Source organism: Pelodiscus sinensis, chromosome 8 (genome assembly GCF_052426305.1).
Source record: "Pelodiscus sinensis isolate ZL-2025 chromosome 8, ASM5242630v1, whole genome shotgun sequence".
Lineage (NCBI taxonomy): Eukaryota > Metazoa > Chordata > Testudines > Trionychidae > Pelodiscus > Pelodiscus sinensis.
The window spans coordinates 59441419-59467506 of record NC_143059.1 but is presented as its reverse complement, the minus strand read 5'-3'; the positions used below and the strand labels follow the sequence as shown (position 1 = coordinate 59467506).

At 39.6% G+C, this 26088-nt stretch overlaps 1 protein-coding gene and 1 long non-coding RNA gene across 2 annotated transcripts in view; one reads left to right on the top strand and one right to left on the bottom strand.

Moving 5' to 3' along the window:
- LOC112545835 (uncharacterized) overlaps nt 1–9734 on the top strand; it is a 163586-nt gene extending 153852 nt beyond the window's left edge. The window contains exon 4 of the long non-coding RNA XR_012905691.2: nt 8366–9734. This is a non-coding gene — a long non-coding RNA (uncharacterized LOC112545835). The remainder of the gene's footprint in view (nt 1–8365) is intronic.
- The window catches only part of FAM204A (family with sequence similarity 204 member A), a 476472-nt gene that overhangs the window by 48626 nt on the left and 401758 nt on the right, over nt 1–26088 (bottom strand). The gene's annotated exons all lie outside the window — the stretch shown is intronic.

The following is a 26088-nucleotide window of genomic DNA, read 5'->3' as shown; positions in this document are numbered from 1 at the left end:
CAGGCACAAATGTAATCCATTCTGCCACATGTAGTATTCAAATACCAAACTGCGGAATAAAATTTACCACCATGGGATCTACAACAGGACACTTGATTTTGATGTTGCCTATGAGCCTGTGTTAGGTGCAGACTTCTATAGGTTTAGTTTAGCCAATTCGTTCCATAAAACAGCAATTTTAACTTGAGCCACTTTGGATTGTGAAAAATTGTTTAAGAATAAAACCCTACATAAAATCCTTGAAAAGCATGTGCAAAGCCCGTTTGTGGTAAAATACAATTGTTTTGATTGGCCAAACATATTTCCTGTGTAAATCTGCCACATCCTGGTATATAGCGCACTTGAATATCAAGTTTTCATGTGAATCAGATTCCCAGGGCATCTCAGTAGAATAATAAAGTCATACATGACCATGTAAATGATATCCCTGAAAAAGCCCCTTAGTCCTCCTTTCAAAGTTATTTTCCAAAATCAGATTTATACATGCCGTTTCAGAAGCCACTCGGATAAAACAAGAGAGCACCACTACACACAGCTCTAATTAGTGAAAAACAAACAACCAAAAAACACCCAACAAAGCCCTTACCCCCTTTTTTCTTCTTCTTCCAACAATAGCTTCATGTGTTGTAGAGAAAAATGGACATCTAAATGGGACCAATGTTATTTATTCTGAGAGGACACATTCCCCCATTCTCCCCTCAGCACACACACTTTCATAGAGATAATTTAAACCTAGTATTTTGGTCATTTACAATTATAACTTGTACTCTTGTTTTTTTTCATGACTTCTCCATAGAATGTAGAAGATACAAAAGCAGTAGAACACATTAGCAATAGATAGCAGAGTCTAAATAAACATAATAAGCTTTCTTATATGTCTCCAGACCAAACCTTATCTAAAAATACCCTAATGAAGCTGAACCATCCAATTATTTGTTTCTTGCAGGAACCCCTTATTAATGATAGTTCAGTGAGGGAAAAAACATTAATTATTGGACACAGTGGGATCTTTTACATTCTGTCTAGTCTGGACAGCACCAATTAATACAACAATTATTATCAACTACCATGGCAGGTTCACTGAGCACAGCTCCTATCTGCTGATTGGGTAGGGAATGTGGGACAGCTTACCCACTATGTGCAGATTACTCACACATAGAGTATTTTGTTTTTTCGGTTTTTTTTATTGCATTGCAATGTAAGGACTCAACCCAGCCAATACTTACAATGCAACTACTCCTATGGTTGGTACAGTTATCATGTGCCTCAGCACTACCAGGATGGGTCCAAACAGCAATAGGGAAGCATTATAAGAGAACTGCCGATTTCTACTTCATGTTCTCTTATTGTCAGAATTTTTGTCATTTAATGGAATCACTTTCTTGATGACATCAGCTTGACAATGGAGGCTTTCTAAGTTGTGCTCTCTGTTGCCACTGTAAAACAATAGTTTACAAAGACAAAAGCAGATGTTGAAATGATTTATTATTAGCATTGTCACCACAATCTCAAAGGTGGGAGTTGCCTTCTTGGCACAATTCAGCCTGAGGCAGAAAGCAAGTTTGAGAACTCCAGTTTGAAAAGTTAAAATAAGTTAAAGTAATACGTAATTGAATAGAGAGGTTTACGATGGAAAGTGTTAGAGACTTTTAATACCAGGTGTTACTACTGCGCTGCCTATAATAACAATTCACCTTTTATCCACTGAACATAAAAGGACAGAATGAAGGAAAATCAAGTTGCACAGCCATCTTGGGGAGATCTCATCTAGGATACAACACTATTTCTCTCCTGTAGTTATGATGCTATCAGAATCACAGAGATATTTACATAAATTATTCTCTCAGTTATCTACCTTTCATACTCTGCATTTATTTCAGATATGCCTAATCTGCAAAATTTAGATCAAAATCCAGATCCAGATTTTGAATTCTACACGGTCCATGGCTGCTTTGAGCTGAGATTTTGGTCCGGGATCATCCTTAGCTATGTTAATTACAAGACTTTTACATGCACATGCCCACAGCTTTTATTTGCTTCTGTGCATACTATCTATTCATGCACATCGACACAGAAAAATAGCATATGAATATGTAAATAATGACTGCCCACACTGTGATGCATATTTAAAAGGGGGCAGAGTTAAGATTGTGAGGAAACTTAATTGTAGCATTTCTTGAGTTTTGAGCATTTCACTTTGCAACCTTAACACCCTTTTAGTGTAGTTTTGTGTGAGTTACATGTACAGTTATAAAAATATGCATGAACTATATATATATGTCAGACCTTTGACACCATAGACCTGAATCTCTATTGTGCTTTATTAGCTGTGCTCATTTACACCAATGCAAAATGACTGTAAAGTGCTAGCAGAACAGAATGGTAGAAAACTCAAGGAGCTGACTGAGGGATATCTGGGCCACTGACAATTAACTTTGAAAAGTCATGGAAAATGGGAAAAGGGAAATAAGGACAGCCTGGAGAATTACCAGCCAGCTAGCTTAACTTCTGTAACTGGAAATATAATAGAGCAAATAGTTAAGTAATCAATTTGAAAACATCTAGAAAATAATAAGGTGATAAGTAACAGCATGGATTTATCAAGAACAAATTGTGTCCAATCAACCTGACAGCTTTCTTTGACATAGTAACAAACCTTGTGTATGGGGGAAGTAGTTAATGTGATACTTCTTGATGTTAGTAAAGCTTTTGACATTGTCTCACATAACCTTGTCATAAACAAACTAAGGAAATACAACCTAGATGGAGCTACTATAAGGTGGGTGCAAAACTGGTCGGAAAATTTGTTCCCAGAGAGTATATGGTTCACAGTCATGGTGGAAGGGCATAATAAGTACCCTGCTGGAATCAGTTCTGTATCTGGTTCTGTTCTATATCTTCATCAATGATTTAGATAATGGCACAGGCTATATCTACACTACAGAGTTTTTCCGGGATACTGGAAGTATCCCGGAAAAACTCTGCTGAATCCAGGGAATGCGTCTGCTTTTTAAGAACAATTTCTGAAAAAGTAGGTGCATTCTTTCAGAAGCCTTGTATTCCTTGTTTTATGAGGAGTAAGGGCTCTTCCAAAAGAGGAGTTTTCCCCCACATTTGGCCCCGTGTAGATGGGCCAAATGTTGGAAAAGCCTCTTCCGAAAAAAAGCGGAAAAAGGTATGGAAATTACAATTAGCAATTTGCGTATCTTTTTCCAGAAAAAGATCTCAGTGTAGACATAGCCATAGAGAGTACACTCATAACGATTGTGGATGACACCAAGCTGAGATGGGTTACAAGTGCTTTGGAAGATAGGGTCATAATTCAAAATGATCTGGACAAACTGGAGAAATGGTCTCAAGTAAATAGGATGAAATTCAATAAAGACAAACGCAAAGAACTCCACTTGGGAAAGCACAATCAGTTGCATACACACAAAATGGGCAATGACTGCCAAAGAAGGAGTACTGTCAGTTATGGTCTGGATATCACTTAGTCCTGCCATGAGTGCAGGTGACTAGACCAGATGACTTTTCGAGGTCCTCTCCAGTCCTATGATTCTATCACTAACCCCACTTTGTGCTGATGTAAATTACTTCACTGAGTGCAGGATTATGCAGAATCCTGCCCCATAATGTTTAAATTAAATTAGTGGTTCATCACCTATAAATAATATGAATATATTATGATTATATATAATATTATGTATAATTTTGCCAGAATGATACTGGCACCCTAATCAATACACTCTTCTATAAAAAGCAAATGATATGCATAGTACTAATGTACTGACAAAATGTAATCAATGATGCAATAAAGATAAAGTCAAACACAAACACAGTCACTATAATTTTATGTAAAATTTGTACCTGATAATTTTGGTCATATTCCTTTGTCAGCAAATAGGCCAATAATTGAGGATCACACTCCTATTTAAACACCGAATCCATTTTGTTATATATAGTCAAAGCTCAGATACCTTCTCTGTCTCTTCCCCTCCTCATCCACATGGTAACAATATGATATTGTCTCAATACTTTTTCCCTGTCTGATATTTTGTGTGTGAGATTTATTTGTGTGTCTCTTTCTCTTTTCTTCATAACACCCACGCTTCCTAAAAGTCAAGGGCTGTGTCTAGACTGGCAAGTTTTTCCGCAAAATCATCTGATTTTGCAGAAAAACTTGCCAGCTGTCTACACTGTCCGTTTGAATTTTCGCAAGAACACTGACGATCTCATGTAAGATCGTCAGCGTTCTTGTGTAAATACTATGCTGCTCCCATTCGGGCAAAAGCCCTCTTGCGCAAATCATTTGTGCAAGAGGGCCAGTATAAACAGCACAGAGCTGTCTTCTGCAAAAAAGCCCCGATTGTGAAAATGGTGATCGGGGCTTTTTTGAGGAAAACTACGTCTAGATTGGCCATGGATGCTTTTCCGCAAAAAGTGCTTTTGCAGAAAAGCGTCCTGCCAATCTAGACACAATTTTTCCAAAAATGCTTTTAATGGAAAACTTTTCAGTTAAAAGCATTTTCGGAAAATCATGCCAGTATAGACGTAGCCAAGAAGTGTTAAAATACTCTCTTGATTACAGGATAAGCCATTTTCCAAATAAAGTTTAATTCCTTAAAGCTTCACATTCGGGAGAGACTTCTAGAAACTACATCTCAGTACCAGGGAGTGGTCATTTCCAACTTTGAAATATCATTCCTAGATAATAAAAACACTATGGCTGTGTCTACACTGGCATCCCTTCCGGAAAAGGGATGCTAATGTAGCACTTTGGAATAGGCAAATCCGCGGGGGATTTAAATATCCCCCGCGGTATTTGCATTAACATGGCTGCCGCTTTTTTCCGGTTTGGATATAAGCCGGAGAAAAGCGCCAGTCTAGACGTGATTCTCTGGAAAATAAAGCCTTTTCCGGAGGATCTCTTATTCCTACTTGAAAGGGCTTATTTTCCAGAGAATCACGTCTAGACTGGCGCTTTTCTCCGGCTTATCTCCAAGCCGGAAAAAAGCGGCAGCCATGTTAATGCAAATACTGCGGGGGATATTTAAATCCCCCACGGATTTGCTTATTCCAAAGTGCTACATTAGCATCCCTTTTCCGGAAGGGATGCCAGTGTAGACACAGCCTATGTCTAAAGAGGCATTTCCTTTGGAAATGTAATGAGAAAAGGCTTTGTCCAGACAAATATTTTTGTCTGATTGTAAGCATTCTTCTAAAATTGATGGTCATTATTAAAAATGCTGACCAATGTTACATACTAGCAAAGCTATCAGGTGTCATTATAGGACAGCATAGTAAAGGTATTCTGATTTTCTCCATACAATGTAAATCAAAGCTTGCTCAGAAGATGAAGTGTGCATGTTAACACTGTTAAATTATAAAAATGATGTAATACTTTTGTCTGCAGTAAATTATGCAAAGTGAGCTGTTTTCAGGTGAGTCCCAGTCTGGTTTCAACCCATTTCATCATCTCAAAGACACTGGAGAAAAGTTTTGATTGCACCAGATACTATCAGTTTATTAGAGAATCTTCACTAGAAGTCAAACTACAGGCCTGTAACTGGGAGGATCGCTTTTTTCCCTCTTCCTTAAATAGAGGCAAAATGTTAGCAGTTCTCTAACTAATAATAAATAATTTAAAATCCTTGCTACCATATTTGCAATTTCATGTGCCAGTTGTTTCAGTATTCTGCGATGGAAAATATCCGGTCACCCTGATCTGAGCACATTAAATTCTTTCCATTTTCCTTTCACCTCACATGCAGTAATCTACATTTCTAGACACTCCTTCCTAACAGCTTTATTGCCTTCATGCCTATGTTCCATATTATCATCCTCACTGAAAACTGAAGCAAAGTAGTAATTTAGTTTTGGGGCTATACCTAGATTATCTTTCCCATCCATGTTGCATAGCAGCCCAACCTCATTCTTCCAATTTTTCTTTTTAAATAGATAACGTTTATTATGTATTTTAGTTTCCTTGGAAAGAACTAATTGACTTTTAGTAATTCTCACACTATACCTACATTTTCCAACCTCCACAAAGTATCTTTCTTTGCTAATCAATCCCTTTTTCTGTTCCCTATAGCATCTCTGCTTACTCCTAATAACCTTTTTGAGGTAGCTATTCATTCAGTTGGGCCTGGAGTCTTTTTCTTCAAGCCACATGTTTAATAGTATTATTATCATGGAATAATATAACCCTATTTCCATGTCTCAGTGAACGCGCTCACAGTGCCTTTAACCCCTTATGCAAATGCAATGAAAATCATGTGTGTTCACATAAATTCCCATGGGTCATTGGTAGAAAACAGAGAGACAGAAAAGGGTTGGTATTGTTGGGCCAGATAAGTATCCATATGTTTTAAGGAAAAAAAAGACAGCAAGCAAATGGTAGCACTTTATAGACTAACAAAACATGTAGATGGTATCATGAGCTTTCATGGGCACAGCCACTCCAGTCATCTGAAGAAGTGGGCTGTGCCCACGAAACCATCTACATGTTTTGTTAGTCTATAAAGTGCTACCAGACCATTTGCTTGCTGTTTTTTTTCTGTAACAGACTAACTCGGCTACCCCCTGAAGCCTATTTTTTAAGGCTCTTGCTTAAAAGCAGCCCTCTCTTTCTCTCTCTCTCTCTGTTTCCCAGTGATTTCTGCTTCAGATCTCTGGTTCCAATCCATACATTATTTCCAGCACTTTATAGATAAGTTCTATTGATTTTAATAGGGATTTAAACAATAATGTCCTACAGATAATAATTAGGGTTATGTCTATACTACAGCGTTATTTTGAAATATCTTATTTTGAAATAATTATTTTGAAATAGCTTATTTCGAAATAATGCGTCTAGACACAAAATAGCATGCCCACACTGATAGGACACTGAATCACATTTAAGGCTGGTCGGAACCGGTTCTGTCAGGGCATCAGGTCAGGAGTTACCTTGTGTGGCTACTGCCTGAGGCTATCTGAGACCTGTGCTTGAAGGGACCCCGCCAGACAGCCGGTTCTAAGGTTTCCCTGCTTGCTTGCCTACCTGTCTGAGGGACAGAAAAACATTTTTTCTCTGTGTGCTCTGGTTGCCCTCACTCAGGACACCACAGCACTCTGCAATATGGAGCCGGAGCTGCCCCTGGACACTCTGGTTCTTCTCCTGGACATGTTGCTGCAAGTCTGGCAGCACGTTTTGCAGGCAGTAACAGTCCCCCTGGTCTGCCCCACTGGGGCTTGTGCCTCATTCCTCCCTCACGTTCTTTCACTTACCCCTTCCTCACCCCCCTTCCTGCTGTACAATAAAAGATACGTGTTCATTACAACAAAGCCTCTTTATTGAACAAAACTGAGGTGCAGGGGGAATGAAACTGAGGTGAGACTGGGGAAAGAAGGTGGGAGAGGGGAGGAGGGAGGGTGGAAGAGGGGAGGAGGAAACCTGGGAGGAGGGAGCTGGAAGGGGGAAGCAAGGGGAAGAAGGTGGAGGGGAAGCTAAGGGTTCAGGGGTGAGGGTCTCGCTGGACCAACTTGATTTTCATGTGAACCTGCTCCTGGGATCGCATGTGGCCTTTGGTGGCCAGGCTGGCAGCTATCCTGCCATAGACGGCCGCGTTCCTCCATCTAGTGCAGAGATCATGGCCATTGGGGGCATCCCTCTCCCAAGCTGAATAAAGTCCACCCTGATCTCCGCCCTGGACCAGGAAGGTGCCCGCCTTCTCCAGACCCTGGCAGGATCCTGGGAGCTGGCAGGCTGCTCCTGGGGAGTGGTGGAGGGCTGGCTGCCAGTAGCTTACTGGCTCATGTTTTAGGGCCACTGGGTCAGGCTCTGGGCTGGCAGGCTTGCAGCTGGCACAGGCACTGTGGCCAGAGTTTACCCCTTTAAGAGCTACAGGGAGGCGGGGAGGGAGAGGAGTGTTCTTGGTTGAGGCTGGAGTGGCCACCAGGGCACCCTGGGAAGGCTGGAGACCCTCTATTTCAAAATAAGTGTCTACACAGCACTTATTTCAAAATAGCTGTTTTGAATTTGGTATTATTCCTCGTGGAATGAGGTTTACTAAATTCAAAATAAGTGCTCCGCTATTTCAAATTAATTTTGAAATTGCAGTACAGCTGTGTAGACGCTAGTAAAGTTATTTCAAAATAACAGCTGTTATTTTGAAATAACTTTGCTGTGTAGACAAACCCTAGCAAATAGGAAATTACTGTAAACTTGAGTAAAAATTCAAAACTTTTCTTTCAACAGAAACTGACTTTTCAACTAAATGGAAATTGTCACAAAACAAAATTAAATTTTCAGTAAAAATGTTCAGTCTTTTGTCAAAACTCCAATTTTGTTGGTTTTTCTAAAATATTTATTTTCTTCTAGCCTGCCACCACCCAGGTAACACTACCAAGCTCCTGGCTGACAAGCTGAATTAGCAACTTTCCTGTAGAAGAAAGTCATGTTGAAATCAATTCATAAAGAACATTCTGAGGCAGGACTTTGGCTTATGGAAATGGTCTCACCCAGTTTTCAACTAACAGCTTTTAAGACAAAAGAGTTCTTATGTCCTCCAAAGAGAATTATTTCATTAAAACTGAAATGTACTAAACAAGGCTATCAAATATACTGTTAATTTACTGGGTGACAAAATATGACTGAAAATTTCTTGAATTTTAATTGTCTTATTTTAGTAACAAGCTACAATATAAACAAAAGTGCTGATTAATTCATTTTCTTTTAAGAAGTCTCATGCCAGACCTAAAAGCCTGTTGTTCTGTCTAGTTAAACACTCATGCATTAAAATGCTAATAATTAAACTGTTACGACTGACTAATGAACTCTGCCAACTATAAATGATGGTCTTGTTAGATTCACTGCACAGCAAGGCTTCCTTTGTACTGAAAAAGTTAAAGGTTAAAGAGCTCTTGAAAACAGCGAGCAGCATCTAGAAGTAATTACATTTTTTCCTGGAAACTAGTAGTTGCTACAATAATGTTTCAATTCGCACTCAGAAAAAAATGTACTATGAGCTCTATTCATCAGAGGCAATCTGTAGCTTTCTACACCATGGCAGGTTGCTGGTCTCTGGCTTCTGCATCTAGCTTACTCAGACTAAAATCTAACAGGCTGCAGAACTCTTTTATTGGTCCATCCCATGGAAAATGAAAAGGTAGAGATTTCAGGCTTGATTCACAGCCCTTGTTGAATATCACTCACTTCAAATCATTGACTACAATGGGAATACTTATGTGTAACTGTAGGTTTATTTGCAGTATATTATACAGCCACCAGATGTCTCTATGCATAGAGTTTACAATAGCGTGGCCCTTGCTAAACAAAGGAGACAAAGCTGGAGCTCAAGCTCTGTGGAAGCTGTTTACATCAGTAGTTGTATGCATATTCTGAAATAAACATTAGCTATTTAAGATGATCTGAGATTCCATATATCATTACCATGTCAGAAATTACTACACAATGTTACCAAAAGTTGCAGAATCATGTCTTTTCTGTGAGCCTCATGACATGCTTATCAGATGTTCCATATCCTAATCAAATGGAATCAATAGTCATTTTCCATTTACTTATATTATTTTAGCTCACATCTGGGTTAACATTAATGAAGATGTTGGTAAGATGGGCCAAAGTTTCTAGTGGAAATGTAGCTAGTAGCCAACATAGTTGATTAAAAAAACATTGAAGGTATACAGAAATGGAAGTGTTTAATAAAAGTGTTTAATAAAATAAAAGAATATCTCCCTATTCATGCATGGTTTTTATATTATGCCCATCAGTATAGTATCAAGATACAATTATTTATTTGCCTAAGATATCACTAAATAGACCGATTTCAAACCAAGATTCAACCATTTGAAAAGTCATATTAATTAAGACTCAGTTATGGTTATGTTTGGTGAAGATTATTCTAACTATAACTTACTTTAGTGTGATCTGAATAATGCTGGCTAAGAATAGCCCAGACTAATGAAGAGTTGGGCTTAAGGGCACTTCCCCAGAAAGAATGTCTTCATTAACTCCCTGTCTTGCAGGGAAAGCTTGTTTGCTAAGAGTTCTTTATGGTATATAGCTTATTTTCTCCTGCCTCCTCATTATCCAGCACCAGCTGACAGGGGTTTGGAGTATGGCTTTGCCTCCTTTACACAGCTTTCCAGGCAGCTTTTCTTTTATGCACCACTGGGGAACGGTAGAATGGATTATTTTTTTCCTGAGTGCAAGAACTGTAGTTCTATCTAGCCTTTATAGGTCTTTCAAAAAGAACGGGAAAGCTCCATGCACCCTCCCTCATCACTATGCAGCCATATAAGGGTCACACAGTATCTGGTCCTGTATGATTTGCTTGCTCAACAAAAAACATGTGTGTGAGAAAGAAAGCAGAAGGGAAAGATTAAGAAGAATCATTTCCACCCTTTTCTTTGCCTGCAATTTTCTACCCAATCAGTTCATCTGTTGAAATGATGTGCAGTATGTGAAGCTCAGCTGCAAAGGCTTGTTGAAGAACATCAAGGACGAGGCTCTTATACCATTACTCACATGGAGTCGTACCTTTCTCCATGAGTGGGTCCACAGAGTTCAATGAGCCCAAAGGGAATAAGGTTTCAACATTTGCTTTAGTCTTGGCAATATTCCAGACAACAGTATGTTCAGGACCAAATGGTGAATTTGGAGTCATTAATGCAACAATCAGATATATGCATAACACAATAGGGCAAAGTTTTAAAGATCTGGGAGATAAGTCATGATAAACTCTGGCTGGTTGGTTGGCATCATCTCTGTATTTCAGACACAAAAATCTGGAGTGCATCCTCTGGAGTAAAACTGGCTTCTCTGCCATGGAGTTGTGGCCAAATCTGTCACTTTTTGATAACCCTCCTAAAATTCACTCATTTTATTATAGAAGTCACAGTCATGAATAACACGCGTACAAACATATCTATCTTACATATTGGTTACAGGTGCCAGAAAAATATTATTCTAAAAGGATAGCACAAAAACTATTAACATGTTAGGAAGAAGGTCCTTGCTTTTATTGCCATTTGCTGCTTTCTGTGTTACCCTTCCCATTCAGAATTACATGATATAAGAATTCAACAACAAATTCAACTCTTTTTACATTATTCTTATTGAAGATAGCAAGGAAAATCTGTGTAAAAACAGCTGGGAAAGCACAATGAACTGTATTGATATTGGGCCAAACTGATCCCGGAAGAAATGATTAGGGGTTTGGAACATGTCCCCTATGAGGAGATATTAAAGAGACTGGGACTTTTCAGCTTGGAAAAGAGGAGACTAAGGGGGGATATGATAGAGGTCTATAAAATCATGAGCGGTGTGGAGACAGTGAATAAGGAAAAGTTATTTACTTGTTCCCATAATATAAGAACTAAGGGTCACTAAATGAAACGAATGGGCAGCAGGTTTTAAACAAATAAAAGGAAGTTCTTCTTCACACAGCGCATAGTCAATCTGTGGAACTCCTTGCCTGAGGAGGTTGTGAAGGCTAGGACTATAACAGGGCTTAAAAGAGAACTAGATAAATTCATGGTGGTGAAACCCATAAATGGCTATTAGCCAGTATGGGTAAGGAATGGTGTCCCTAGCCTCTATTTGTCAGATGGTGAAGATGGATGGCAGGAGAGAGATTGCTTGATCATTATCTGTTCGATTCACTCCCTCTGGGACACCTGGCATTGGCCACTGTTGGCAGACAGGATACTGGGCTGGATGGACCTTTGGTCTGACCCAGTATGTTCTTATGTCATTATGTTTGACTAAGGATGAATTTGGGCCATTGTTTAGGACACACTTTATTGTGATGTAGTATTAATGCAGTTAACTAAATCACATGGGTAACATTTTGACTGCAAATCCCCAACCAAGAGTTTTGGAAACAACATCTGAAATCCCAAAATTGCTTCTGGTGGCCAGAGCACCAGAAAGTCTCTTGAGGAGCAGAGAAATCATTCCAGCTAAATTGCTTTCTGCTCTACACACCCTCACCTGGGATTATTTCTGTGGAGTCATGGGCATACCAAAAACATTGGCTAGGCTTCAGGAAAGGCACAGTGCTGCAAGCCAATTTCATGAGCAGTGCCATGAGTCACATTATATTACATAATATATCAGGAGGCACACTGCAGCATGCAGAAGAATTTGCCTCAGGTGCCTGCAATGGCAGTGAAATGAAATCTTATTCCCAATGTACAGTTACTTTAAAAACAAGAAAGTATATACATATATCAATTTAAATCATCAATGCAGGACAACATACCAGTGTCAATGTTTACTTATGGCATTGTAGAAAATAATAAAGACATAATGATAATGAGGAAGAGCCTATTTTGAATGATACATGCAATTACAATAAAATTATTTGTTATATCGTAAAAATATAAGAACATAAAAGTGGCCATACTGAGTCAGACCAAAGCTCCATGTAGCTCAGTATCCTGTCTTCTGACAATGGCCAGTGCCAGGTGCCCCAGAGGGAGTGAACAGAACAGAGAATCATCAAGTGATCCATCCTCAGTCACTCATTCCCAGCTTCTGACAAACAGAGGGTAGGGACACCATACCTACCCATTCTGGCTAATAGTCATTGATGGACCTATCCTCCATGAATTTATGTAGGGTTTTTTTGAACCCTGTTAAAGTCCTGGTCTTCACAACATCTTCTGGCAAGGAGTTCCACAGGTTGACTGTGCACTGCATGAAAAAATACTTCCTTTTTTTGTTTTAAATCTGCTACCTATTAATATCAAACTGTGCATCCATTAAAGCTTTCCCAGCTATGTGTATATTGCACAGCATCACAGCAATGAAAATAGCTCCCTTTTTTCCAGACACATGGGAGAAGTATTTATGAGGAGGAATAGCAGCTACCTCAGTTATGCACAACTGCTGTTATTGCAGGTTCAAAGAAGGACACTCCAATTTGTTACAAATAACTTTCAACAGTCTGGCATTCTTTCCTGACCCAATAGAAGCAAGTTAGAGGCCAAAGCCTAAAAGACAAAGAAATACATTGATCCTCAGATTTAAAAAAATGAATACAAATGTTAGCAATGAAATGTGCATATTAGAGATGAGCCTGAACTCAGTCAGCCACCAGGAGTTCTGGTGATGGTCTGAGTCAAATCTGAACCTCATGAATTTGGCTCCATCTCCATGCAATACAGTAAGTAAGTAAATGGACAACAGTTTTCTAATCACAGGATTTTCACAAGACATCTTGTTGGATGGAGTTTTGTTTAACCTGAACCTCTCCATGTACTTGTTATAAGGAGTAGGGAAACCAGTTCAGATGAATAAAAAGTCACTCAAAGTGAACATATGTTGACATTTTAAAAATCTGGGTAACTTTCCCCTCATTATTTTCATTTTTGCATGTTTCTGAAATTCCCAGGCTGAGATCAGAAACAGAATTGGCAAAATACCATAAAAATGGCTTTTCTCATGATATTTCTCACTGAAAAACAAAATCTCCCACGGCAGAATCTCATGAGACTTCCAGAACAATTTTGTAAAGTCAAATGACGTGAATAATTTGGACAAGATTCAGACAAACATATAATCTTCAGGGTGCTCACCTAAACAAAACCTTTTGAGTTATGTCCGTCAACAGTTGATGCTGCCCTAACCTATGCTGCTCGCAAACAGAGATAACTAACAGCATATTGAGTGCCAGAGTGCAGATGCAATGATACAGAAAATTCTGGAATCACCTCATTTTAAATTCACTAGGATGCTTGTTTTCAAAATTTGACTTGAATAATATTGAGTTTGTTTCTGTGTGAAAAAAAAAAAGAATCTGTAAGAAAAAAAAATCACAATGAAAAGTGAGGTTTTCAAATATTTGAAGCTGCATTCCCTTTTCCAAATAATGTAGTCTTCTGCATACCCCCCCATCTGAGGTGATGTCTAGACTGCAGGCTTCTTTTGGAAGAAGCTTTTCCGGAAGAGATCTTCTGAAAAAACTTCTTCTGCAAGAGAGCCTCCACACTGCCAAAGCACATTGAAAAAGCGATCTGCTTTTTCGAAAGATAGCATCCACACTGAATGGATGCTACCTCGCATTTAAGCTGTAATTACTAAGGATGGGGTGGCCATCAGGGCACCTGTGCTTTTTCCTTTCCTCTTCTTTTGAAAAAACTTCCTTTTCCCCATCCTTCCATGTCTTTTTCTGAAAGAGCTCTTTGGAAAAAGGCTCCTTCCTCATAGAAAAAAGGTTACCAATATCGGAGAAATCCCTCTATTCTTTTGGGTTTTTTTTTCAGAAGAACATGATTGCAGTGTGGACTTAAGTGAAGTTTTTTTCAGAAAAACAGTTGTTTTTCTGAAAAAAACCCTCTGTTGTATAGACAGCCTGAGAGAGGGTCATAATATAAATAAGCGAAGGAGCAAAAATTGGCAGCAAGAGAAAAAATGAAGAAGGACAAGATTTTGTTGAACAGAACGTACTTCCATCTATAGACTCATTCAACCAATTTGGATGACTCACAGAAAGAGGTACTACTCAGCACAAGTGTGGCTGTATCAGAGCTAGAGAGTTTTGGATATATGGTACAGATAGAAAAGTTCTACTAGGAGATAGCTATTGTATATAATATAATTCATCTACCTGAGACAGGCATGGTTTAAGGAACATCTCTTCTGTTTCTAATACACAGAACAGCAGAGGCACCAGCTAGAATAACAATTAAAAAAATTAAATCAACTTTGGAAGGAAGAAAAAGAAAGCAATGGAAACAAAGATTTGTGAATTCAGACTTGCTTTTCAAACACTCGGACCATCTCTAAAATAGTAATTGAAGTTCACAAGGGCTAGACATACACAAATTTTATTTCTCCCTTTGTGGTAAGTTTAATTCTTTCTTTTCTTATGATTTAAGGATTTCAAATTGGGTTTGTGCATTCGACTCCTCTTATTTCTATTTATGGAGTCCGCTCTACTTTTTAAAATCCCTAAGCATCTCTGTCCTCCCCTTGTCATTTTTTCAACAGACCTATGACAGCACAAACAATGCCACTTGGCTTTGAACATGTCATGGTAAATTTCCCCAACGGAGGAAAGATGTACAAGCAGTTATCTAGCATAGTTCTACACCAATCCATCTATTGTTTGCAATGTTCAGACATTTCAGTGCGGATGCAGTTTCAGGCAAAATATTTTTAGTAGACTTTTTGGAAGTAGAAAAAGACATCTTTGAGGGCCCAATCCTGTTAGGTGGTAAGTACCTTATAAAATCAGGCCTTCCACATGCTATATTCCTCCTATATTTTCAAAGAGCAGCACAGGGATTTATGTCTCCATAAAGTCAAAGGTCCAAGGGAATGGAGGAAAGGAGGGGGAAGGGAAACGTGCCTACAGTCCTACACAATTCTTTGAACATGCATCTCTCTGCATAGCGGAGCATCAAGTTACCCTGCAGAACTGTCGAAGGAAGAGTTTGAAAAAGAAGACAAAAAATTGATGCCTTATACTTTCTTGAACAACAAGAGTGCAGGCTTCACTCTCCCTAGTGATGTCTGATAGTACAGATGATTTTTTGAAAGCGACTCAGTGGAACTACTCAGCACATAAGGCTATACACGTGCATAAGCATTTGCAGAATCCAGACTTTAGACTGTGAAGTCCTCAGCACAGTATCTTGTATTTCTTCTGTAGACTGCTCATTACATCTCTGGGTGCTGTAAAAATTAATAATTATTCTCATAATGGGAAAGTTACTCCCATTCTCTGAATGATTATGTTTAACTGTGCTAGCAAACATAAATCAGTAGCGCGCTCTCACTCTCTCTCCCTCTCACACACACACAACACTCTCACAAACACATGCACGCACACACACACACACACACACACACACACACACACACACACACGCAGAGTCCTCTATAAATGATGGCCCATAATCCTGTGGGGGACAAGCGGAAGGAAGAAGATACAGCAAAGGAAACTATTTTGAAACTGCATGAGGTTGCTTGAATTCTAATTTTCCTAGGAACAGAAGTTTGTTACATATTAAAGATTAAATTGTAAACCACAGAAATGTGTCAGCAATGTATATTTTGAAAAATCATTTCAAAAGAGACCATGCAACTGTGAAGCCAGGTCTCTAAAATGCATTATCTATTTTTAATCATTTTAGCCATCCAATTGGTCAGCTAAGGTTTTCTTCATGTATAAAATAAAACCTCATGTGAAATATTGATTTCATATTCTCTAACAGTTAAATGCTCTGTGGTGTCTATATGCCTAGTAAGAGAAGCAACATTGATCACCAATGAATGATTACAGTTAGGTGAATTTAAAACAAAATGCTGTTTTGGGGGTCTTCATAGAGCTTCAATCTTTATTCATTCATTTTGTAGCATGGCTCATTAACTTTGTGGTGCAGTGTTTCCCGATTTTTTTTGGCCACGGAACCCTTTTCAATTTAGAAGAATTTCAAGGAACCCCTAGAGTTTCCAGGGTAAAATTTGTCAAGCAAGCAAAAACAAAACAAAACAAAAAGCAAAAAAACTCTGTCTCTTTAAGAGGCAGCAGGGGAGTGCCACGTTCTTGTGGAACCCCGTGGTTCCACGGAGCACCAATTGGGAAACACTGCTGTAGTGGACCTGAAATGATCCCAGAGGATTAAGGAAAATTAAAGTCTAAAAACCAATACTATTTGCAAAATATGTGAGGATTCCCTTCCTTTCTCTCTCCCGCTCCCACCCATCTCAGATTGCTCCCCACCATGATACACAAGTGTGGAAGGTCTGGATGGAGCAAGTGCTGAGGTGATGGGGCTCTATGTGATCCCATATGGTTCGACAAGGTAACTTGGTCTCCTGTGTAATTATATGTAAGGATGCCTTTGAGGACATACTATCAGTTATGTGATTTCATTCTGATTTGCTTTCTTGATGGGAACTGCTGTTTTTAATTGCATATTTGAATAGCTGACATAATTAAATTCATGGCACCTGCAAGCAGGAGTTGTACTGAAGTGCATGACTAAAGGGGGAGGCAAATCAGTGTAATGCTTCACCCTCCACCGATGCTTTAGTGTTACTTCTAACTTGATCTCAGAGTGGTATATGAAGACTCTGCAACTTTAAAGACCTCAAAACAAAGCTGACACAAGGTGTCCTAAGAACAGAGCATTTTAGGACATTCCTGGGGTCGATAAACACTAACACACTGACCGCTTCCTTACAGCAGGCAGCATTTTGTCATCTTTCCTTACAAAGAGTAGCAACTTCATTGCAAGAAGTCCCATTGATATCAATAGGATATTCAAATATTCAGAATAATTCTCATCATGAGAATGACGCCATGTCTACGCAATGGGTGCTACAATGCCTCAGATATGGTGCGCCAACTGTGCTGCTGCAAGCACTGTGTAGATGCTTCCTACAGCCATGGAAGGTTTATCCCTCCATCACTGTAGGTAACCCACCTTCCCCTGCTGCTGCAGCTAGATCAGCAGAAGCATTCCTCTCTTAACTTAGTGGCATCCATACTGGGGATTAGGTCAACAGAGCAATGGTGCTTATAGGTGAGAATGGCACTGTCATTCTAAATGTAGCCTTGGTCTGAGTGAAAGAATGTGGCCCCAACATTACAACATTTATATCCAGATGTAGGGTGGAGCCTGAGGGTTTCAGATTGAGGAATTTGGTTTAAATATTAAAAGAGATAAAGGGCTAGCTGGCAAGTTCCAGTTCTGGAGCTAAACTTTACCTACATCTGGGATGTGTTTGTATGTAGGGTTTTGGTTCAGATCAATCTCCAGTTATAAAGCATTCTTCAATAGCCTTCTCTAGAAGTCAAAGAACTGAAATTTATTTTAAAATGTCTCTACTTCCCCCTTTTCTTTTAATTACAATCATCTGTTACTATAGCATTCTAAGAACAAGGTAACCAAATTTGCAGTTATTTCATTGAAAAAAGCCCTCCCCCCAGTTTAAAAATTGGAGCACTATTAATGCTCTGACACTCAAATATTTGATTGTCTGAACAAACCCTATGATTCTTAGTATTAAAACCTTAGCCTACTGCCCCGGCCCAACTTCTTAGCTCAGAGTTTGAACCTTACCTGTAAAAAGCTTCTCTTGTAAGTTTGATATTTAAATATGTTGGCTTGATTGACAACAACCACAAGAGAGCATGATATGTGAATCAGGCAAGAATTTGATCTATAGAATTCCTTGGCTATAAGTCTTTGGTAGCAGCGAACTCTTTGCTAGTTCAAGAGGTACCTCACTGTAAAACCCCTTTATAACTTTTCAGAAAAATTACTGCTTTTAGGCTGACTCATCTGTTGTGTTTGGAAAGTTTGGAAAAAGTCCATATGATTAGCTTTCAGCATGCTTAAAACATTGTTTCAGAGGCTTCACTTGCGCTTGGGTACCTGAAAACAGTTTAAATTTGGCATGCAGTCTCCAGTGAGAAATGTTGCCTTGGAAAAGTTGGAAAAACAATTGGTTCAAAACTGAAGGCGTTATAAACAAGTGACAATAGTATACTCTGGCTGTCCAGATATATGATGGACAAACATGGTTATGTCTTTATATCCACGTACTGAAATAAATGTGTCCTTAGTTATTTAAACATGTGATGTCATGTTCATGAGTGAACATTGTAATAAATGCTAGGCATGTTAATTCCTCCATCTAAAAAATAAATATCGGCAATACATTAAATGCTACGTACCTGTATGTACTGTATTATGAAAAGAATTAAATGATTCCCCAGACAATAAAAAGCTAGTCAAAAGACAAAACGTGTAACATATGACTCTACTGAAACAAAATTTAAATGTCCAATTTTTAAAATACAGGTTCAGTCTTCAAATTCACAAAAGAAACATAACTCTCCTCTTTTCCCTGAAAATCAGAATTATCTGAGGATCAGATCTTTGGGTGGATAAAGAGGTGTTACTCCATTGACTTTAAGGAGGTTATGTAGATTTACATTAGCTACTGATCTAAATCATCAATATTTTAAATTGATCTGAAATATTCTCTGTGGGCAGGGGAGGTGTATACAAAGCAGGAGCAAGGTTAAAGACATGTTCTCAGCTTCTATAATTCTGATTGCATTTACCGGTATTTATTTCAATTGATGATCATCTGTGTGGTTTTATTATTGCAAACCGAAATAATTTCATGCACATAACACAGTTTCGCCACACACACATGCTTATTAAAAAACTTAAAAAACATCAAATCCTCCAGCAGCACCTTACAGACTAACAAAGCACGTAGATGGTATCATGAGCTTTCATGGGTACAACCCACCCACGAAAGCTCATGATACCATCTACATGTTTTGTTAGTCTTTAAAGTGCTGCTAGACTATTTGTTGTTTTTTTAAGTTTTACCAGTTACAGACTAACTCGGCTACCCCTCTGAAGCTTATAAAAGGAAAAACAACTACCCACTGCATTCAGTGACAGAAAATAGTGGACTTGTTCAAGTGCTGAGTTACAGTCACTGTGGGAAGTATAACACTGAACATCATCACCGTTGTACATATAAAATCTTAACCATAACATTGGGTTCAGTGTAGTATTTTGCATTTAATTATATTAATACTGCAGTAGAGAGTTTACTCTGGACAATTCACCTAGCAATATGCCACTAAGACACCTAAATATCAAATCATAAGTACAAATTTTGCATTTTATTGATACTTGCTACATTTCATGGATACAGCTGGACTTGGCAGACCTCTACTGTTACCTACAGCATTTCTGATTTTATAGTAATAATGAAAACACACAGAACCTGAGCAAGGTGGTATATTGTGTAAAAACATTTTTACATTTCCTAACAAAATCCCCTGACATTTGCATTCACTTCTCAAGTGCCAGTGGGTTGTATAGCCATCCACACAGCATCTTTCCTGAGAATCTCTGGAGGGGCTGTGATTTACACAGGGCTAGGCAAGCTTGTGATGAGTGGGGGTATGCTGAGATGAGGGAAGGCAAGCAATACCTTCCCCATCCCTGTGGCATTTCCAGAGAACAGAAGACACCCCCTGGAGCTGTATTACATTTTTCTTGAGGCCCTTCCCAACCATGGCCAGGATAGGCTCATAGTCCTAGCTTTTGGTTACGGAGCTGGCATGTATTTGTCCTGGGACCCATCAGTTCATGTGAAGCCCAAACCATAAATGGCTGCGCACCAAGACTGAGCACCTCACAATTTTTAATGTATTTATCGTCACATGTCCCTCTGAGGTAGGGCAATGTTATGCCAAAATGCCTGTGGGACTCACTGCGTTGCAGCAGTGCCCACATGAGCTGTTACTTAGCGGCAAGCTAGTACACTGTAGACTCACATCCTAGCTTACAGGGCCTCTGCATTTTGCCATAGTAGATGAGTGCCTATTACATGTACCCTGACAATATCCCTGCGAGGGAGGGCAGAACTGTTATCCCCATTACAGATTGGGGCAGGATCTTATCCTGGCAGTGAAATAAAGGAGGACTGGCTCTTTTCAACTCTTCCACACTACCTTGGGTCTTGAGAGAAGGGCAAGAGGAGAAGAGAAGGGGGTCACGAGCCTGAACCAAAGAACAGCAAAAATAAACCTGGCTCAGGGGGACGTGAGAGGGTGTTTATGTCCCACTCCTACCAGCTAAAACCCTCTCTCCATGAAAATTATACTACTGCATCTTGTCTTTCTTCCTGAATGACTGAGGTTATGTCTACACTGCAGGGAAAAGTTGGAAAAAGATACACACATTGTGAGCGGCAATGTGCGTATCTTTTCCTGCTTTTTTCAGAAAGAGGATTTTCCAACATTTGGCCCATCTACACGGGGCCAAATGTAGGAAAAAAACCCTCTTTCAGAACATCTCTTCTTCCTCGTAGAATTTACAGGGATGCCGAAAAAATGCGTCTGCTTTTCCGAATTTTTTTCCAGAAAAGCAGACGTGTTCCTTGGAAGATCCCTGAAAAGCTCTGCAGTGTAGACATAGCCTGAGACACAGAGAACTGAGGCACCGAGAGACTAAAGCCTGGATTTTTTCAAGGTATTCAGGTGCCTAACTTCAGTACCTTTAAAAAACTGGACCAACCTGACTTCCTCACAGTCACACAGGAGGTCTGTGGCAAAGCAAGATCTTGAATCCAGGAGGTATCCTAAGTTATAGGTTTTTCCCTGGAGCACTGGACCAGCTTTCCTTTCACATCCCTCAACTGCTATTTGCACACTGAGGACAGAGAAGAATATGAAGAGCTAAAGCTATCTGACCAGGTCTTATTTTAATATAGTCATAAAGGTGATGTCTGCAAGGGCCAAGGGCCATGTAGCTCAGTGTAAAACAATTCTAGAAAGGGTTAAGACAAGATTATGACACAGGAAGACACAATAGTACTTTCCTTCTGTGCTACATATGTCGGCTGGTATTAAGGACACACATCTTTCCTCATCTAAAAATCATGAATTTTTATGAAGTAAGCCCAGCTTTCCCATAATTCAGTAGGGTGCACTTTGCAGACCCTAAAGTGCTGTCACTACAGAAGGTTTCATTGCTTGCACCTGCTAAAACATTTGAGGTATTTGAGAGGCAGTGAAACACATTTGCTTTTCATTTTATCTGACTTTGAAAATCTTTGAAGTGTTTAATAGTAGTCCAGAAAAGATTTCTGCCTCTTAATCATTTACTTGTAGGGCACATTCTCCACTGGTAGCCTGTCAAGCAGAAAACGAGTTTAGCCCAGTTTTATTAAGTGCCACATGCTGAGTCAGTGTTCATTAAAGGTGTTTTAAGGTTTGAATTATGTAATTTATGAGAAAAAGAAATAAAAAATTCCATTGTTTTATTAATATACAGCACAGGATATATTGCTAATAACATACATTTGAAACAAAAGTTTTATAAAAATGCTATTGATGGGGGCCATGGAGAGGCTTTTAAGAATCTCTTTTCCCCTGTTCAATAAAATTCAAACATTTTAATTCAGTCAACATAGATTTGGAAAAGGAACTATTTTTGACCTCTCCTCTATCCTGCTTTTCCTTAACACACATTGCACATAAGGGAGGGATTTAAATAATAGTCATTTTTTCCTCCTTTTAAGAGATGTCATAATATGAGATATTAAAATTGTGTCAGTGTGGAGTCTGTAGTTGTGCATTCATCTGCCCCTTTTCACACACACACACACACACACACACACACACACACACACACACACACACACACACACACATCAAAAAACCAATGTCCCCCCCCCAAAGGTCCATACCATGACTCCTGAAAACAATGTATTTTTTTCACAATTATTTTAATTTGTTCCCCACAGATTCAGAGCTAACAGAATTTTTTAACCCACTCAATTTAGCTCTGTTGGTGTGGTATTGTAAATAGATTTTTTTTAAGCATATGGGGAAAACAGAACATTAGAAATTCAAAAAACGTGTACAGTTCTGCACAGCTACTTTACGCCCCAATCCTGCAAATGTCTCCAGAGGGCTACCTCCCCATCCCCACAGTCCTACGGAAGTTAATTGGGCTCCATGCAGACACTAAGGTCTGCTTGTGGGGAAAGATGATCCCCATCTCAAACAAAACTCCCATTGACTTCCTGTAGTTTTGTTTAATAAAGGATTGCGTGAGGCCTGTAGGATCAGGCTCAGTACAGTTTAATGTGAATTTTTATTGCCAGAGAAGAGCCTCCGTAATCCAAACGTTTACCAAACTGGAATTCATTGCCCCGTCATGGCAAGCAGCCATGGAATTTTCTGTGCAGCAATCGGGGGGGGGAGGGGGGGAGGTTGTCTTAAGAGCTGACATTCCCAGGGAATCTTGGCACTTTTAAGTGAATGCCCCCTGTACCTGATCCAGCACTGCTAGAGAACTCATTTTGTATAGCATGGAAAGAACAGATAACTTCATTTATTAAAAAAAAACCACCTGTTCTAGAACTGATGTAAATCATTAATCTGCTACCTGTCATGTGACCAGCCCTGTTGATAATTTGGTACTAGCAGGGATTGGTTATCTGGATGCACAAAACATCAGTTTCTGACCTTTCAGATGTGAGAGTCCTGAAGTGGTTAAAACTGAGTAACAAGGAAGGGATAATCAAGGTTGGTATTCAGCACCTAGGACAATACATTGCTGGTCATGAGAGTTGACAATAAGGGCCTGATTCTTAGTGTAAAACAGAATAGTGGTATTAACCTGATTTGCACCACCTGAAGATCTGGCCTTAAATGTGCACACTAAATGACCAGAGAATTATTTGTATTGTTTAGATGACAAGAAAATGAAATTGTTGACCATTTACAGTAAATGAGGAATGACACAGAATAACATGGATATTTCAGAATAGTAGTGGGAAAATACCTTGAATAGGGGTAGCAGTGAGAATTAGCTCTCTATTATATTGTGCAAAACAATTTCCATTGCTTATCTAAGTTTAGATAAGCAAAAATGAAGATTTGAGGGGAATTTTATTAAGAATTAGATAATCTGGCCATGGATAACATTTCCACAAATTCTGTCTGGAAGCTTTTTTTTTTTAAACCAAGATCTGATGGACCTTCATCCTAGCGAAAATATCTTTTAATCTTCTTGCTCTGGATAATATGTTATTATGGTCACAGTAGAATACTACGGCATGACAGTTGCTTGTTTGTAAAAATTTCCATTTGTTTGCACGGAGATCAGGAAAAAAGCCTAGAAAAACTGTAAAATATGTGAATTCTCTCCCTCCCATCTGTTTCTAAAATGGGCTTCCCAATATGGAGCTTAGAAGTGACTGACAGAGCATGAACTCAATGGGAATTTGTTTGTATAAAGGGGACATGACTGTGGATTTCAGCACTATGCCAACAGTTTCATCAAATTTATCTATGCATTCCGTAGATGAGTTCTCTGCTTCATAAATCCATAACATGAAGGCAGGATCTCATTGGGAGGGGCAAACCATGAGAATAATGAATTATGACCATCTTTAACAGGCTGTAGAATATTATATAGGGTACTCTCTGTGCTTTCATTTTGAGGGCAGGTGGAAGAACCAAGTAAAAACTCTGACGAGCCTATGAAGTTATTTACAACTCTCTCCTTTAGCATAATAGTTTGCTGCCATAGGAGCATTTCTTGCCTATTCTAGCATGTGCGGGAGGCTTGAGAGGGGAATATGGTCTGAGCACCTGAGGAGGATTTTCCCCTTAGTCTCTGAAAAGTGCTAGGAAAATACAGAGCTCATTTGACGGCCAACACACTGCATCCCAGGTCACATATACTAGGTTAGGGGCATGGCAGTCTTCTCCCTACCCGCCCCCCCCCCCCCGCCCATAGCTACAATGTCATGTGCAACACATTATCTGGGGAGCAGAAGCATGCAGCTACTTTTAAAGGAATGAGCAAAGTACACCACAGTCTCTGGCCACAGCCTCATCCTACTCCAAGGGAATCTTCCCCAGGTGCCAGGATTTAAGGAGACAGAGGACTCAAGAGCCAGTTACTTTTCATCCCCCAAAGGGACAAAGCAGAATTTGATCCTTTGAAGTTGTAGTGAGGGGGTGTTTTTAATATGAGCAGAGGAACAAGCAGGCTGAGTTTTATTGCAGAACTATGCTAGCAATACATCAAGATTACTGAAGCTTACTGTAAGGAAGTCAGTTTATAATTACTTTGCCATTGTCCTGTGGCTAAAGTGCCACATTTGATTCTCTTTCGCCGGATTTGAAGTCTCTTTGAGGCTAGGGGAGACAGCACCCATGCTTATGGAAAAAGTCAAAATATACCCTGAGGCAACATCACTAAACAACAGGAAAAGGCCAGCGCCCTCTCAGGCGATGTGGCCTCAAATTAAATGCAAGTAATTTCCTGACTAACCTGTGATTTCTATCTGGTTGTGGCTTCTGGCATATAACTGAGCCTCACGTTCTGCTATTTCTGTTTAGCACGTCTCACATGTGCTTTCACTTTCATTTCCAACCTTTAATACAGAACAGCCTATCCACAGCCTGCTCCCGAGCCACAGAAGCAGTGGAAGGCCATAGAGATTGGGTCTGCCCCACGCTGACATATTCAGGAGTGAGGCTGGCCTGCTTTTTAAGGGAAGCCATCCCTTTGTAAGAGAACCCATCCCCTTTCCTCAGCACACACCAGTATAGGTAGGCATAGGAACAGTGTAACTAGGAAGGAGTGTGGAGGGGAGCTTGTGTTCATAGTGTTCCTACCTTTCCACACACCATAACTCTCTCCTTGGACTTGCAGTCTTCCCCTCTCCACAAAAGATGCTGGAGTTGTATAGCCCTCAGGCTATAACAACCTTTGTGCATATTCCCATCAGGTGTGCAGATTTTCTGAGGAGAAAATAGCTGGTGCTGGGTGGAGCACCTCTGAATGTGCAGTTTGGGCTGTGGTGAAGAGCTGCCTATTGAATCCGGTGAATCCTACCCCATCCACAGATTTAATCAGTCTGATGGCTCCCTCTGATTCCTCTTCTCCTCCCTCTGAGACTGGAAGCTGGGAGAAGCTATATCTCTGGACCATGCTGTCTGGAGAGGCTCATGGCTGTGAGTGCCCGCCTCAGGGCAGCCTGTCAAGAAAGAACCAGATACCCCAAATCCTCAATTAGATTTCACCAAGCCAGTGACAGATGTCACTACCACTATCCCAGTCTTACCATGTCATCACAGACAGTCCCCTTAGCCTCTTTGGTCTGTTATACCACACAGACAGACTGGACTTTGTGATAAACGGTCACTTAAAATAAAAATCATACCACATCAGGTTGCTCCAGTCCTCAGAGACCAGTCATTTACTCAAGGTCAACTGGTAATCTAAATCTTACACCAAAAACTATGCTGGCAGACAATTCCATAATAAGCTAATTAAAGGCTGATAAGGTAACAAAAGGAAGTGTGAGAGTTATTGAGAGGTTAAAGCAGGTAAAATATATGTACGGATGAGTCACAGTTTGGAAGGCCAAACAGTGACAGTGGTGTAATAATCTGCCAGTTTCCCAAAAGTCTTTTCAACGTATCCAGAGTGTCTCTGGGGATCTTTGCTTCACATCAGGTACTCTTTTGTATAAGAGTCCAAACAGTCTAGAGACACAGGATC